The 14,545-nt window shown below is 43.7% G+C and overlaps 1 protein-coding gene across 1 annotated transcript in view; it reads right to left on the bottom strand.

Moving 5' to 3' along the window:
- sfswap (splicing factor SWAP) overlaps nt 1–14,545 on the bottom strand; it is a gene marked incomplete at its 3' end in the record, with an annotated part of 295,870 nt that overhangs the window by 96,381 nt on the left and 184,944 nt on the right. The window lies entirely within an intron of this gene.

Below are 14,545 nucleotides of genomic sequence, written 5' to 3'. Positions count from 1 at the left end.
TGTTCTGTTCAGCCGTCTCCCTGCTCCTACATGGAATCAGTTCTAGATGTTCTGTTCAGCCGTCTGCCTGCTCCTACATGGAATCAGTTCTAGATGTTCTGTTCAGCCATCTCCCTGCTCCTACATGGAATCAGTTCTAGATGTTCTGTTCTGTACAGCTTGCTTCCCTGCTCCTACATGGAATCAGTTCTAGATGTTCTGTGACTGTCCACACAATTTTCTTCCTGACAATCTCGTCGATGTGATCATGCGATGGCATAAATAAATGCATTTTCCTCGCCGAGGACCAACGTTAACACACACACACACAGAGAGAAGAGGAAGGAAGGAAAGAAGGAAGGAAGGGGGAGAGATAGAAAAAGAGAGAGAGAACACCATATATCCATCTCCATTAGTAAGGTCTTCTCTAAGCCTTCCTAGAAGCCAGTCCCATTTAAAAACAGGCTGAAGGGATTTATCACACCCCCTCTTTTATCCCTCTCCTTCTTCCCCCTCCTTTCTCTATATATCCCTATCTTTGTCTCCCTCTCTCTCCTTCTTCTCTATTGCCCTATATCTCTCCCATCTCTCATCATCCCTTTCTCCACCCCCCCAGTCCCCTTTGCTCTCCCTCCCTCCATCCCTCTCTCCCACTATGTCTGTATTTCTGTCTCTCTCCCTCAATTCCCCCCCTCCCTTCAATAACCATATTCTTCCTCATCCATCTCACTCAATCTCACCTCTCTCTCCTTCCATCACATTCCCACTATTTACTTCCATCCCTCCACCCCTCCATCTCTCCACCCCCCCCCTCTCTGAGCAGACTCAGAGATAGAGATAGAGAGATAGAGAGGGACGAAGAAAAAGAAACAGCGTGTGAGGGGATTTCAGGAGTGTCTGTGACTGAGGAATTACAGCCTAAGAGTCCATTTTAGTGGAATTGCTCTCTAACTGCCCTCTTTAAAAGAGGAGACTAAAAGAGCAGGAGAGGGGGACAGGTACAAGTAGCCTGAGAAAACCTAGGTTGTTTGTGAACTAAGCAGACTCACTAACTGCATCACAGTCTGATGTGGCAGCTGCTCTGCTTCGGACTGGAAAGCACTGCAGAGGGTGGTGAAAACCTGGTACACAGCTCCCTGCCATTGAGACTGTTCAGCACAAACGGTGTCTGAGGAGGAGGAGTATCACCAGTAGGGTTGGGTACCGTTCACATTTGAACCGATACCAGTACCTGTGAATCGATACCAGTACCCAACAGTAACTATTGTCTGTACTTTAGTCTCTAAAAATGTAATCTAATCTACCTACCTCAGTTGTAAAAAAAAAAAATCCAAACTTCTTAATTATGATTATTATTTATTTAGAACAATTTGTTAACATTGAGTGCCACACCCCTTCCGGGAAGTGACTTGGCCTTGCCGGCCACCAACCCCATGTAAACGTAGTTTTACTTTGTAGACGTTGAGAGTCTCATTGAGCCGCTTCCGGTCAACGTGCAAAAAACTGATTATTTTCTCATCCGTACATTTCCGTTCCATACCGTTTTGAATATGAACATAGTCTGGCGGCTTCTGAACAATTCCAGGGAAAATACACGAAAACAGCGTTTGTGTAATTCAATAAACACGTTTTTCGCCTGATTATTGGATCTTCCTGAAATCAACGCTAGATCATCACTATTATCCTTTGTCGTGTACGCATGCAATGTGATTTAGACCAATCCAATCCAATCTAAAGAATAAAAGAAGAGGCTAGCTGTTACAGAGACATGGTCGTGACTCGTGATGTATTCAACTTGCAGCACAGATCGATGATGGCGTATAGTGCAATGTAGTCTCTATTGTATATATTATTTGTTATTGAACGCCTTGAAGAGCGTATGAATCATCGTTTGACATCGGATATCATATGAATCCTCAGTGCACGCTCTTCACTGAATGATGCATCACACACAAAAACACATATATATATATATTTCTCAAGAGATATATATATATATATATATTCCAGAACCCATTGTGACCCCATGCTGCACACGCATGCATTTAATCTGAGATGTAGGAGTGCAGAGTTGCAGCACAGCACAGTGTGTATACCTAGCAGTTGCCAGCTCACATCTGGAACACACCCCAACTTTTTAAATTACTGAACAGTCTTATACATCCTTCCTTCCCTAATGCATCTTGCTCCCGGGAAGTTTTATGCGTGAAACATTCCAAACCTGAAGTGGGCCTTGTCTTGGGAAATCCCCAGATTGCATTAAAAGCACAGTGCAGATTGTGCCGGTAACTGTTCACCCCTCCTCCCCCTGTGCCCTTTTACTCTGCACCCGAGATAAGGATACTTTGGACACCGGTTTATGTAGAATCCCCTCTGCTCTATTACCCCCCCAATCTCTGTTCTCACAGTCAGCACACGGCCTCCTCCAGCATTAAATGAGTCGTGGGTGAAGAGCAGCTTCCTCCCACACCCGGCGATGATGACTTCTAATGATTCTCAGAGTGCGCTCTCCGTGTCCCCGTCCTCTCCGGAACGCTCCTCGTCTGAGTCAATCCACCCCTTGGCGTTCTGCCGCTCAACGCCAGGCAGGGCGCTGTTCTCCTTAGCACGGTCATCATCCCAAATAAAATTATATGACTCATCCGTTCGTCTGCCCGCTCATCAGTCCCTCCTTCCTTCCTTCTCTCTCTCTTTTCTGTCCTTTCCGTGTGCGTTTTACTTTATTTTACCTCTGCTCATTGCCAGGGACAGCCGGCGCTCGGCTCTACGCTCCAGGCACGCGAGATCTCGTCCTGTCACAGCCTTAACTTTAGATGAAACGTTGCAAACTAAAGAGATGCAAATCCTCCCTTCTGTTAGCTGATGTGCCCTGGGATGGGGTTTCTCACGTCTAGCGGAAAGTCTATACCTTTCCAGCTGTCCATGCCATTTGTCAGGGGATGTGTGGAGATTCTCAGTAAAGGTCATGTCTAGCATGTCTCTCGTCCTGCAGATGTCTCTAGCTTACCTTGCACTGACTTTCTGCTGAACCACTGCAGCAATTTAGTTCACTGAATTACATCTTTTGACAACAATGACAAGTTCTGGCCCCCTGAAACCAGCGGCATCAAGCCTAATTGAATCAATATCGAACTGAATCAAATTCAATTGAATCGGAAAACAATGCAAATCCGATAATCCGTGCTGATAGCCAGCCCTATTGACTATTGAATATATTTGATCCACATATTCACACCTTGCCGATCCACAATAAGACCACATCGCTCTACTGCACCTCTAGAGCAGCTGTGGGTTGTGCCTAGGGCTGCATGATTTTGGGAAATAATCTAATTGCGATTTTTCGGACAGATATTGCGATTGCGATTACATTTGCGATTATAATAATAAAAAATGAACAGCCCCACAAAGGTTTATTGTAAAATGCGGCTTGCATCTGGCCTACGCGGTGGGTCTTTTCGGGACACAGAGCCTGAAAATGTTTATTTTTACCTGGGAATCGATACCGGTACCTTTTTTCTGTACTTTACTCTCTAAACTTCACAACACACAATCTAAAACCCCTTACCTCCCTCTCCCAAACCGATCTTGTATCTCAATGGGACTTCCTGGTAAAAAAAAAAAAGATAATTGCATCATTCCAAATCGCGATTTCGATAAAAAATCGATTAATGGTGCAGCCCTAGTTGTGCCTGGCTCAAGGGCACGTTTAGAGTAGTCGTTGAGGGTGCTACTCATTCTCCTTGTGTGGATTCAGCCCCTGAATCACCAGCTGCTAGTCCACTTTTTTATTATTTTGTGATTCTGAGTCTGTCCCTGATGCCCTGGTCTAGGCTTTCTCTGGTTGGACCTTCAACTGGGCCAATCAGCATCCGTACAAGTATACTTATACATCAAGTCAAGTCGAGAATTATATAACGTGCCCCCATAACAAAGTGATGAGTATGACATAACAGGAAGGGATTACATAAAGAAATGGAATCATCTCGGCTCATCGACGCCACCGAGACACAGTGGCAGTGTTCTAGAACAAATGCCATCACACCTGTCCAAAAGCTCTACTACCTCCAGAACTATATAGTTCACGCCAGCTAAACAAATCATCGTTATCAGTATAATTATGACTGTCCAGAGCAGTGGTGGAAAGCAACAAAGTATATTCTCCAACACATCTGTAATTAACAGCCGTTATATCTGCGTTTCCATATTTGAAAGCTATAGTCACTTCAATACACTTCAAATAAATACTTATTTACTAGGGAAGGGGTGTTGTGTTCTATCCTGTGTGGGGTTGTTCTTAAGTTCCACCAGATAACCTAGCATTAACTGTAACACCAGTGGATTGCAATACAGAAACCGCCTTCAACCTTAACACTTTGAGTGCCAGGGACGCGATTTGTCGTTAGTTGATGCCGCCAGTTAAGTGCCACCAACGACATGTAGCGTTTGTTTGTCGTATTTTTTTTTATTAGCGATTTGAATTCATATTTCATCAATCGAGCCTCACGCTAGTGTTGCAGACTCTCTCTGAGCTCAATTGGGAAAATACCGCCCCCTATCGTCTCTCCCTGTGTAACTGCACCCCATTGGTCCAGCCTCCTCATGTTACTCTCCGGCGAGGCATCTGAAGAGACCCAAGTTCATCGCCGACCCTCAGAACAGTGTTGAATATGTGTTTCCAGTACCCAACGCTGAATCAATAAACGCGATCGATATTTGGAATGGCGACCAGGAATTGGAATAAACATCTGATATGAGGCAAGTTATTTATTTTACCAGTCTTGGGGTAATCGGATCTATTTTGACCTATATATCAACGTGTCCCATATGTGTGTGTGTGGCTGTGAGTGTGTGCTCGCTGATCAGGAAATGAGAATATATTTTTCAGATCGCATCTCTAGCGTGCATAAGTACACATATACTATCGATAATCTAGCGTTTATTTGAAAACTATTCATAAATAGGCCGAAAAATTTCAGTTTTTTGTGTATGCCAGAATATTCCAGTAAATGCCGTTTATCACGGAATCTTTATATTTTCCTGAAAAACGAGGGCTTTTCAAAATGCTATAAAACAATGAACCGATTAAAAAACAATCCGTCTCGACAATGTTGACTGCAAACAAGTCCTTGATAAACGACGGGCAGATTAGACACATAGCCATAATTTAAAACAGAGATTATGCGTTCACACCGCTATCATTGAAGTGGGTGCTGGCATTCAACGGCGGTAAGGCGCACCGCAAGAAAAAAGTGCTGCACTTAACGCAATATCTAGAATATCCCTCACTAGCGAGATCTAACAGGGAGAGGATTTAATATGTAATTTAGCCCAATCACAGAGACTCAGGGGCTTCATCACCAATCTGTTGGTAAATGTATGCAGAGACAGCTGCTGTCCAGGCTGTTCCTTGAGAGCAACGAGAGGCCGCTACCACGTTATCACTGTCTCTTGTGCTGATGCAGTAGTTAACTAAAAGGTCTATGCACCTACCTAACTATGAACACAGCTCCATGGCCACAGTGACGCCAATAATAACAAATAATAATGTCTTCAGAATAGTATAATTTTATTCTATTACCACAGAAAGACCCAATTTTCATGCAACTCGCAGTGACTCTTCAGACTATTTTTGTGGCGAGAGAATCTCATTAGAACCATGTATTACCATTATCAACATTTAAATGACAGTCATCCAGTCAGATAGTGAAATACGAGCATCTACTGTTGCATCCAGAGAGAGATAGAGATAGAGATAGAGATAGAGATAGAGATAGAGAGAGATAGAGAGAGATAGATAGAGATAGATAGAGATAGATAGAGATAGAGAGAGATAGAGATAGAGATAGAGATAGAGATAGAGATAGAGATAGAGAGATAGAGAGAGATAGAGAGAGATAGAGAGAGATAGAGAGATAGAGAGATAGAGATAGAGATAGAGATAGAGATAGAGATAGAGATAGAGATAGAGATAGAGATAGAGATAGAGAGAGAGAGAGAGAGAGAGAGAGAGAGAGAGAAGAGAGAGCACACTCCGACGGGCCACCGGAGGACAGCTGGAGCAGAGTGGTACATCGGTAACCACGGTGACAGGCTTGGCCCGACACCGCCACCTGGTCCAGCAGGTGAGTCTGGCTCCCCGCTAGCCTGCTGGGCCTGCATGAGAGGGATCTGACAGGCCGCATCCATCAAGAGGACAGCTGTGCACCACATCAAACAACCATCCCCCAGTCTGATTTACACTATAAAGTAGCTCTACCTTGGTTGTCCACACTGTAACACAATGGGTCCCAACGTGGATCCAGGGGGAGGGGGGGTCTGTGTCTGTGTGTCTGTGTGTGTGTGTGTGTGTGTGCAGGGGGTGTTCCAGCTCTCCCCGCACCACTGTCTCCCTGCTTCCGTATGGATCTACATCTCGTTGCTGGGGTGGTTAACACAGCCACTACTTCATCCTAGAGAGAGATTAGTAGTGGTAATGGTAAATGCATGGTGCCAGGCTTTATGGGAGGCATACTCCATAATTTGCTCCATTCAAACCGTTTTCCCCTCTATGTCCAAATGGACTGTGAGGAGGCTTTGAGCTAAAACCTGGTGGCCACTCTCCAACAGTTAGATGCCTCACCAGCCAGCCATGAATCATTAGAAACACACTCTGCATAGATGAGCCTGCGGCACACCACCGAGTAGCTGCGGTAAACTAGGGTCCGAAGAAATCACTTTTGTCTTTTCGGATATGAATTTTCCTGTCTTTGTAGACCGTGCCACGTCACCGTTTTAAAGTCGTAGTGAAGATTGATTTATATGAAAACAGATTTATGTACCGTATATATGTATATTATGTAATGTATATGGTATAATTTAAGCAGATTCCACGGCATTCCGTGATAATTCAGAATTCCGTGTTAATATCACAATTCCGTGAAATCCTCTGCGTTTCCGCGATCGCGGATTCCATAGGGCCCTCTAGGTAAACAAACACACACCAACAGACAAACACTTCCTGTAGTTTAAACCACCCACATTTCATTGTATACTCGTATGCCGTGACAAATAAAACTCTTGACTTGACTAAACACATATCCACAAACACTTCCTGTAGCCTAAACGCATATCCACAAACACTTCCTGTAGTCTAAACACATATCCACAAACACTTCCTGTAGTCTAAACGCATATCCACAAACACTTCCTGTAGCCTAAACACTCTTATTAGAACTAGTGGAGTGATTGCTTGGCCCCCGGAAATGCTGCTTGCTGTCGACAGCTTCTGTCTTTCTGTTTGCAGGGTTCTCAAGAAACACGCATCCAATCATCTTAATATTCAACAGTGCACTTACTGGGGCCCTCTGCAATACATCGACCGAGTGTGAAATCGATGGACAGTTGATAAACGGTTCTCGAGATATGCGGACAGGAGGGGCAGACAGATTCCTTCCTTTATAGTTAGAATAGACTTTCTTTATTTGCTAAATACATGTTTAGCATATACCAGGAATTCATCCTATGCACTATATAGGAAGTGAGGGACGGTGCCAAGGACCAACTCCAGTTATAATGCCAATGCCTTGGTCAAGGGCAATGAGGAGTATGTACCTAGCATGCATGGTGTGGGAGGAGACCAGAGTTCCTGGAAGAAACCCACGCAAACATGACGAGAAAATGCAGACACTTTAGGTTTATAATGTTGTCTGACTAAATATTGGTAACACGCTTAGTATTTTACAAATTAGTTTATTTTTTATTTGATAGAAGTGGGCACTGATGTGTGAAAATGAACTAAATGGGTTTATATATTATATATAAAAACTAAAAGCATACACTGGTTGGGGCGGTAATGTACTGTATTCGGTGGATGCCTGAACACAGTAACACCGGTATCACCGACTACCGCGGCAGGCCTACCCACCCGAGGGAGCAGGTAACAGACTACCAGCCGCCGCTCTGCATAAACCATAGCCTCCTTCTGCCCACCAGTCTCTCCTGACAGCATGCTTTGAGAGAGGGGGGAGAATAAACATGCTTTATTGGCTACGGGACAAAGACAAGATGCCGATCGTCGTGGTGCCGTGTTGTGTGGTGGTAACCGCGGGGGAGACGGCCCCTCGTAGATCACAGCCAAGTATCGCCGCCGACATAACGAGGTGTCGGTGGAGTGAGGCAGGGTCATCAACTCACCCTGCGCGCTGACTTACATGAGCCTGCTAGCACCTTACGTCTCCCAATAACAAGTATAACAAAAAAAATTATAAAAAAAACATGAATCCATGAAGATCATGGCAATGATGGCTCTCCAAACATTCTCTTTTGTGGGTGGGGGCTTTGACATCAGGCTCAAGTGTTTTGGAAAAAGTCTTTATATGTTAAATGCACCACTTTTCATCCAGCGGGCAGGAAAGGAAGGGTGGGGATCTCTTCTCAAGATGGGAGTTTTAAAACTGCCGGCTCTCTGCCTGAGGTTTTACAAAGATGTGATCACCAAATGAGGTTGGATGGCACGGTGCATAGAAAACACTTAAATAGTCTCTTCTGAGTACAAGGAAGAACAGAAAGAAAGGAGGCATGAAGATGGACGATGGGTGCCTTGGAAAGATATAAGGGATATAAAGGCTGATTCACAAAGAATGAACATAGCTGGGGGAGGTATAGAGACGCATACCTTCCTCAAATAGGGTCGGGCGAAAGTGTCTAATTATTGTGCTGATGCCTGTGTAAAACTCCCCTCAAAGCCTTTTGTGGATAGCAGCGGAGAGAGATGAGGTGGATCTATAAGCAATGCAACATATAGGGAAGTGCAGTCAACTAAGTGAAACACATTTTCTCGAAGAATGTGTGTATGTGTGTGTCCTGCATGTGTGACAGAAAAAAACAAAGAGAGAGAAAGTGGGAGGGAGAGCGTGCGACTGTGGGACATTTTGATTAGCCCATGTTTGCCTATTTAGATGACGGGTACACAACACATAATACACAGACACACATGCTCAAACAAGAATACATGCAGTGATGCAGACCAGCAAAACTGCTGAGCACACACAAGATACCTTTAATGTAAAACCTAAAACACAAAGGCACACAGTTACACTGACTACTAGGGCTGTGGGCGATTAATCGAGTTTAAATTTCAATTAAGAATTTGGCTTCCCACTATCATAAAAACAAGGTCATCAAGCTAAAACAATTACTGCGCCGCTCATGTTGCTCTCATTTCTTCTTGTGTTGTAAATGCAGTGCACCCTTCCTTCACAGCAGTGCGCTCCGCCCCACCCTGCCCCTCAAGCCCAAACTGTAGTTTCAGCTCATGTTGAGAGGGAGGAGGGAGCCACGGCACGTTTCTCCAGTTATTTTTAAACGTCTTTGGTAACTTGTAGAAGATGACAGAAAGGCAGCCTTTGGTTGGAAGAAAGATGAAACAATAATCATCGCCATATGATGTTCTCAAATCAATGAGTAATTGTGTTTACTGTTTAACTCAATCCCCACCAACAACGTTTATATACGCGTTTGGCCGGCAAACGGTGAACGCCAACCACGTATATATACGTTATTTGATAGTTTTTCCTCGATATTTTTATTCATTATTCATCCGGGGACCTCTGTGTTACCATAGGGAATGAGTCTGAGATCGCCAAAGTGCAATACCGGCCACATCCAGCTAGACGGCGGTATCGAGCACCCTTTGAAACCTTGTATCTTGGCCTGTGCAACGGTCAAATGTCACCGGGCTCACTTTTCTTTGTCAGGCGAATGGAGCGGTTCTCCCGGTTCCATTGAAGCGCGTCAAATATCCCCGATCCATATGTTGTGGTGGGTTATGCCGTGGACCAAATGGACATCGGATGTACCAGATGGCGATCAAACAATTGGAATATTATTTTTGGAATACTCCCGATCACAGGTAAGAACTATCCGACGTAAATTTTAGCTTGATTGTGCAATGCTTTTATACCGATCGGGCTGATAAGCGTTTTTAGTGTTCAATACGAATGCCGTTACTGGTAATCAAACGCACCCCCCCCCCCCCCCCCCCCCTTACATGCATTCATGATGAAACATAATACCTATGATATAGATTTGATTTGGGAATAATAGCGTGTACAGGCAAAAAACTGTAATGTTTATAGTAGAATTGACGTATAAGCCTATTACTCAGCCTTTCGGGAATTACCCCAGACCACGCTATAACGATACTTATATTCACCACGGTATAACACGGGAACGCATGGATGGAACATTTTATTCTTTTTCACATATTGAATGATAGATAGGTGATGTCAAATGGGCCCTAGTATTGTTTTGTATCCATAGCTATAATATAGAATATAGTTATAGCTCTACAAACAAGGTGACGCACTCCTATCTTTTAAAGTGTGGCAGTGCTAGAACGGGGCCCGACTAATTCCCGGCGGTCAATGAGTTAATAATTGTGATCTCAATATCAATGAAAATAATTGTGATTATGATTTTTACCATAAACAAGCAGCCCTACTGCTACCCCCTCCTCACTCCAGCTGACATACTAGATAATGCACTATAGCCAGTGAACTAACCAGCCAATGAGCTAACCAAAACAGAAGCCATTTTAATATGCACCCCACACCAAATCAAATCATCCCCAATAACCAGCATCACCTTTTCCAGCCAGAACCTCCCCCTCTCACCTGTAATAACTAACCTGGGCATACAAATGAACCCCCACCTGACATTTGACTCTCACATTAAGCACCTGTGCAAAACCTCATTCTTCCACCTTAGAAACATAGCAAGACTCCATCCCACACTCACCCTGCCAGATGCGGAAAAGCTTGTTCACGCCTTTGTCTCCTCAAGGCTTGACTACTGCAACGCACTGCTCATCGGGATCCCTAGAAAGAGCATCCAGAAGCTCCAACACATTCAGAACTGTGCTGCTAGGATCCCAAGGCATAAAAAAAATATTGTTTGGTTCCTGTTGGTTGTCAGTTAAGGCCTTGGGTAGGTAGGGAATTTATTTTAATTATTATTATATATTTTTTTCACTGCGACGCCGACTATGGATAGGGAATTTCTTTACTTAATTAAAATGTTCACGACAACATGGATGCATGTACTCTGCCAGCATGTTTTTGTTTAATATCCATAATACTAAAGGTTTGACTACGATTTTTATGAAAATGTATTGTAAAAAAAAAAAAAAAAAATTTTTAATTTTTTATATATATTTTTTAAACTCATAAAATAAATTGGGTCGCACCTAAATCGGCAGGGTCGGTCGGCAACCGGAACCAAACAATTTTTTCTTTTAGGCCCGATGAGTGCGGAAATATGATCACATCACACCCATACTCCATTCCCTACACTGGCTCCCCGTCTCCTCCAGGATTGAATACAAGGTCTCCCTCCTCACCCATCAGTGCATCCACAGCAACGCCCCCTCCTATCTAAAGGAGCTCATCGCTCCCACGACCTCCACCCGCTCCCTCCGCTCTGGACACTCAAACACACTCCAACACCAACCCATACACAGGACACACCTCTGCACCATGGGTGACCGGGCCTTCTGCTCAGCTGTTCCTCGGCTGTGGAATGCCCTCCCCGACCATCTGAGAGCACCACAGTCCGTTGAGGTTTTTAAAAGGGGCCTACAAACTAGGGCTGACCTTCGAAGCTTTTTTTGGCAATCGAAGCTTCGGGGCAGAGCTTCGATTTTAATTCGAAGCTCCAAAAAAAAAAAAAAAAAAATAATAATTATTATATATATATATATTTTTTTTTAATCTTATGTTGTGGGACTTGTAAAGCACTTTGGTAAACGTTGTTGTTTTTAAATGTGCGCTATAAAGTGGATTGGATTAATTAATTAAGTAGCCCCTTTCGTGACTGTGACGCAGCCAACAAGGTTTCACTCGGCTGCGCTGCCTGGGTGCAGTGGGGCTGCTCTCACAGCCAACGGCATGACATTACATAATTATGTTGCAACCTTCGTCTATCAAGCAAACAATTATATTATATTTAATTTATAATTATATCAGACAATGCACCTACAAAAGCAGATGATTACAATTAAATTAGCCAACTTGGTAACACATTAGTCATAGCAGCATAGGCATAGCCTTATTAATGTTTTGTGTGGCGTCGCTGTCGTGTACAACAATACTTACGTTTTTTAGGTGATTTGACAAAGTTGTTGTAGAGTTGTGATATGCCATTTTCTTCTGGCATATCTGGCACTCGGCTTTTTGGGCATTGTCTTTGCATATTTTAAAGTGTAACCACACGTCTGATGACTTCTTCGTCGACATGTCTGCTGCACATGTCCTTGTTGTTTTCAACACAGATAATCTCCACGTGCTTGTTGTAGAGAGGTGGATTCGAGGCGCCGCTTACTTTCGTTTCATTGGAATGGAGGCGCAAGATTTTGGAGGTCAAGGTCACGTCGGTTGTGCGATAGTAAAGGGTTAACCTTCTGTCGTGTGGCAGTGAACGGGTTAACCGGCTGTCGTGTGGCAGTGACAGGGTTAACCTTTTGTGTATTGTCGCAGTGAAAGGGTTAACCGTTTTGGTAGTGCAGCAGTGAAAGGGTTAATAGCTCGACAGATAGTTATGTATACGAGTAAATAAAATTTTAAGAAATCCACACAAGTACACAAACACACACGGAGAGTGCATCACTGTCAGCACCATCAATAAAGGCCTATAGGATGGAGACGAACAGGCTCCCGTAGAAACCACATTCATCTTTTAATGTCTTAATGCACAGCCGCAAATAGGAAAATAACTACTGAGACACACAAACACTCTTGATGCATGGTTGCATTGCATATGGGAAAAGCTACAAATTGATACAGATACACAGATGCAATACATGTTCATAAGAAACAATAATATAAATGGACAAACACAAAACAAAACCAGCGACAAACATACATTTAGTTTGCATATAAAAAATCCAATGCCAACACACACACACATATATACGTTCAGTCGATATGTTCACAACAGCAGATGTACCAGCTAACAACGCACGTATACACACAATCAGACACACGTACACTCGCATCGAAATCTGATTGTATGGAGTGGGCCTCGGGGGGGGGGGGGCGTGGGGGGGGGCAGGGGTTAGAGCAATAACAATATTGAATCTCATTTTCAATCATTGAGCGTCTGCTCAGACAGGAAAGTAATTCTTCTGAGTATGGTGGAGGAATACAGAGGCGTCTGCAGAAGACCTAATTAGATAGAGAAGAACACACATGTAATCACACACACACTGCCCTCAATGACATGAGAAACAGATGCACACAAACCACTACCCTAACACACATATACACCAGTAGAAACACACACACACAGTCTCCACTACCCTGAAATACATAAACACATACCCCTGCACCTCTGTGATACGGTCGTTGATATTCCACCTTTTGTTCAAGTCTGTGTGTGCATATATATATATATTCATTTGTAGGGTGGTGAGACATCAATCATCTCCAACTCAACATCATGGTGGTGGACTATCGGCACATATGCATTAACAATGCACTGGACTGGTCAGACAACACGAGGCCCCCTACAGGAAGGGTCAGAGCAGGCTGTTCTTCCCGAGGAGACTCACGTCCTTCAACGTGTGCAATAGGCTGCTGCAGTCATTTTACCAGTCTGTAGTAACCAATGTCCTCTTATTCTCCATGCTGGGATGGTAAAGGACTGGCATATCATTCACTCATTTATTCACATCTTCAATCATATTTTGTATATTGATAATCTGTTTAATATGTTTATTTATACCAGGAAAGACTAAGCTATATTTATCTATTTGTACCTGGGGTTGACTTAGGATAGGATATTATACCAGGGTGGGCTGGACATAAGTGCATAGTGATAATATGCCTCACCTGTCCAGAGATCCAGTTCAGTTCAGACGTCTTACTATATTTTTTATCTTATATTTTATTATATTTGTATTACTATTATTATCCTGCCTGTACTCCCTCATCTCCCTCTCCTGTTGCTGCTGACATCCACAAAAAAAAAAAAAGATAGATCCATCTCATCTTGAATAATGTTCATGTCTGCATACTTTACAAACAGGGCAAGGGATGTATACATTGCAAATGTAGTCACACATCAAGAGACCTACCAGTTAGCACTCGACTGACAGCCAAGCACTCAACTGACAGCCAAGGTTGAATTAATGTGAACCTCTACAGTGCCACGTTGGGTCTGTACGCAGCTCAGACGGACTCTCTGTTAGAACACAACGGCCGACAGACTGGAGCGAATCCTTTCTTCCGCTGAAATGTGAACGTGCCTTTAGGCAGACGGCTTAACAACAACAACTCTCTGTATCCGCTCCGAGGGTACAGACAGTGACGCCTCTTCCACACCGCATGGTTGCAGACAATAGCAGACGCTGAAAAACAACCTGCCGACCGAATGGTCCTCCTGGGGGCTCCTGCTACTGAGACCAGTCATCTGAAAGCCTCTCACAACTATGACCAAAGCGACCTAATGTGACAATCAAAGGCTTAATAGCTGAGCTGTGGAACAGCCTGCTCCAGCTGTTGACATTATTATTACACCATGTCATAACCAG

This window comes from Notolepis coatsorum, assembly GCF_963971535.1.
Source record: "Notolepis coatsorum genome assembly, chromosome: 11".
In the NCBI taxonomy this organism is placed as follows: Eukaryota; Metazoa; Chordata; class Actinopteri; order Aulopiformes; family Paralepididae; genus Notolepis; species Notolepis coatsorum.
The sequence above is the reverse complement of the archived record's forward strand: the minus strand, read 5'-3'. Positions and strand labels throughout refer to the sequence as shown.